Source organism: Lissotriton vulgaris, chromosome 9 (genome assembly GCF_964263255.1).
Source record: "Lissotriton vulgaris chromosome 9, aLisVul1.2, whole genome shotgun sequence".
Lineage (NCBI taxonomy): Eukaryota > Metazoa > Chordata > Amphibia > Caudata > Salamandridae > Lissotriton > Lissotriton vulgaris.
Genome location: NC_141697.1, coordinates 1,154,794,935 through 1,154,797,889, shown reverse-complemented (window position 1 = coordinate 1,154,797,889; position 2,955 = coordinate 1,154,794,935). Strand labels below are relative to the sequence as shown.

The following is a 2,955-nucleotide window of genomic DNA, read 5'->3' as shown; positions in this document are numbered from 1 at the left end:
GATCACCTCTGGGCTTTGTCAGCAGACCGCATACATTAGTTACCTAGATGGTATATCTACATCATAGGAACCACATGTCTCTTTTCCCTGGAAAGGTCCCTCTCCAAGTGTGTGTTAACCAAACATGCATTCCCATAATATCAAAGCACGAGTTTCTAGCAGCAACAGCTGTTTTAGCATGTTTTGCATTATTTATCGACCTTGCTCACAGTGTTTAGACTAAACTCCAGGAGCAGGCAGTGAACGCACAAAGCAGACAGTTCTCATGTGAAATGCATAAACAGAGTCTTGAGTAAATAAAGTCATGTAGTAACGTGCGCACAAGCGGCACCATGGCAGCAGATCTCATACTAACTTAGCGATGTTGACAATATCCCTAACGCCAATAAGACAGAAACGACAGCCACATGTGCAGTTCATATTTCAGTCCCTCCACTAAAGCGCACCAAGTGATGGGCTTTATCTACTTTCACTGTCTCCCTAGCAGCCGCCTGGCAAAGAGTCTCCCAGCTGGTATGATCGTAGCTGCAAAGATTAGCCTGCCCAGCAAGCTCGGAGTTGTGGCCAGCGTTGCTTTGTTCCTGCTCAGGACCTGCAGGATGTCATTTTTGAAGGGCCTCAACCTTATCTTTTGGCAGTCCGCACATCCCTGCTGTAGAACTTATGCCCAAGAATGTCAAACATTCGGTTGGTCCTTGGGTCTTCTCTGGAACCAAGGGCACCCCTAGTGACTGACTAAGTTGCTGAAATACACAGAGAGTCTTGCTGCACTCACTGGAACCTGCCTTACCGATGAACATGAAGTCAGCTAGTTAATTTAATGAGCTCCCTGGGGGGTTGCTCTGCCTCAATGCCCACTCCAGGAGGCATGCAAACGTTTTGAATTGGGAACATGACACTGCACATCCACATGCCTACTAGGTGAAAAATATCAAACGGAGTACACTCCATTGTCCAGGTAGTCATTTACTGACGATCCCCTGGAGTAAGAGAGATTGTGAGTCATCCTGTACTTTCCCTGCTCTTTTTTGGGCATGATCCCCAGAGGAGACACAATAAAATGTCGAAGGTGTGGTTGGGGAAAAGGCCCAGCCATCCTCCCCATATGTCACTCCTTCTCCAACTTTTCCCTGCCCAACTCTGGTGCTTCTATGGATCAGCGTAGGTTCTTGGACTCGCTCATAACTGCTGGTCCAGAATATGGAATCCTAAAGCCCTCACTAAAACCCTTGAACAACAATTCCCACTCTGCTGTTCTAGGGTACTCTTTAAAAATGTGTCAAGGTAGAAAATGAAATAGGAGATGGTGCTAGAATGGAGTGTTTAAACTGAGAACAAGTAAGGCTGCTTTGCACCGGCGTTTGCGCCTCTTGGCCAATCGGTCTTGCCTCCTCTGCAAATGGTTGCAGGGTGCCACCCAGCCCACTTGGATCAGGTGTGTGAGTGGATAAATTTGCATTTGGCACCCCAAGTACGTGCCCCATTGTTGTATTGTTGTATAACCTGCATGAGTTATTGGTCCTTTGCTGATAGCCGTCCCTCCCCTTCTGCGGGTCCCTTCCCCAAATGAACTGCCTAAACTGTTTAAAATAATATGGTCTGCCTATTTGGCCTTTGCCATTACCCATGTATTGCACCCAGAGCTCAATCTCCCAACAATCCCAAGACTTCTCCGGCACCTGCTCCATCTTTTGCCTGAACGCTCCATCATCATTCAACCAGCCCGTGCCTCCATTATGCTTGTATTCCTATTATATCACCCTGCTCAGGGGACTTCTCCATGATGACTGTGGATAATATGGCAAATAGCTCTAACCTGTGGTCTATTGTCGCCTCTGGTTTAACCTTTCTCCTCCGCTTATGCTTATCCACATCCGTACTAAAAACTGTGATGTCTGCCCCTTCCTTGGTGAACGTAAGTAGTGAGAAAATGTCAACGAACTCCCTGTTACAAATTCTCTCTCTGGATTCTAAAGGAATTCTCCATGCTAGGGATGATCTTCCCGTCAGCAACAGCTTTGCTATTCGCACCTGCAGTAACATCTGCCACACTCGTGCCTGAACCCCTGTTGCCAAAGAGAAGGACTGGGCTCGAACCTCCAGAGGAGGGCTGCTGCCCTGCACCCACACTTGACTCGCACTCACTTGACTGATTCTAGGACACTGCCCCCAACTAACCGGCACTTTTGCGGAGGCCATGAAGCTGTTCATTGCTCCCATCATCTTACCCATTCCTTCTTGCAGGCCCTGATCCGATGCTCCCGGGGTTTGTCTGGGAACCAGCTCCCATGTGGGTTGGTTGGTGTGCTGCTGCGCTGCCGGCCTACTAGTCTGTATGTCATTTCCCCTGTAGGGTTACCACTGTTCCCAGTACCTGGGTCTTGTCCTTCATTGTCCTTCCTGCCTCTCTTATGTCCACTCTCCTCTTGTGAGGTTTATGGAGCTTCCATTACTGCTTGCTCGCTGATGCCTTTTTTGGCTTTCTTCAATTTTCCTGCAGCCGCCACTCTTGCTGGTCGCTTCTTTTTGGCAGGATAAACACTTTGGACTTCAAGACCAGAATCTGTTGTTGAAACCCCTCAACATCTGTCAAGGTGAGTGTTGCTGATTGTTGCTGCGTCTCCTGCATCTCCAACAACTTCCTTGCCCACTCAAGTCCATTTCCCTTCCCCATGTCCATGAACTTTGCCCATACTTCGGCACCCTCGCGGCTAGCCTCCGAGGAAAACAAGGACGGGGAACCGTGGGCCTCCATCACTCCGAGCGCGGGTGTGAGCGAGAGAGGACAGCTTTACCATCATGTGCACGGGAATGTGTCACCAGGGTCAATGGTTGCATCAACAACAACCACTTCTGACACGTATTTTAATCCACCATCATGGAGACATGGAAAATGCATGACTTGTCAACATCAGCTTTCATGATGGGCTTGCTCTCATCTGAAAGTTACTTTGG

At 48.6% G+C, this 2,955-nt stretch overlaps 1 pseudogene; it reads right to left on the bottom strand.

The window, feature by feature from the left end:
- Window positions 1-1,323: 1,323 nt before the first annotated feature.
- On the bottom strand, window positions 1,324-2,223 carry LOC147692945 (uncharacterized; annotated as a pseudogene).
- Between the last annotated feature and the right edge of the window lie 732 nt (window positions 2,224-2,955).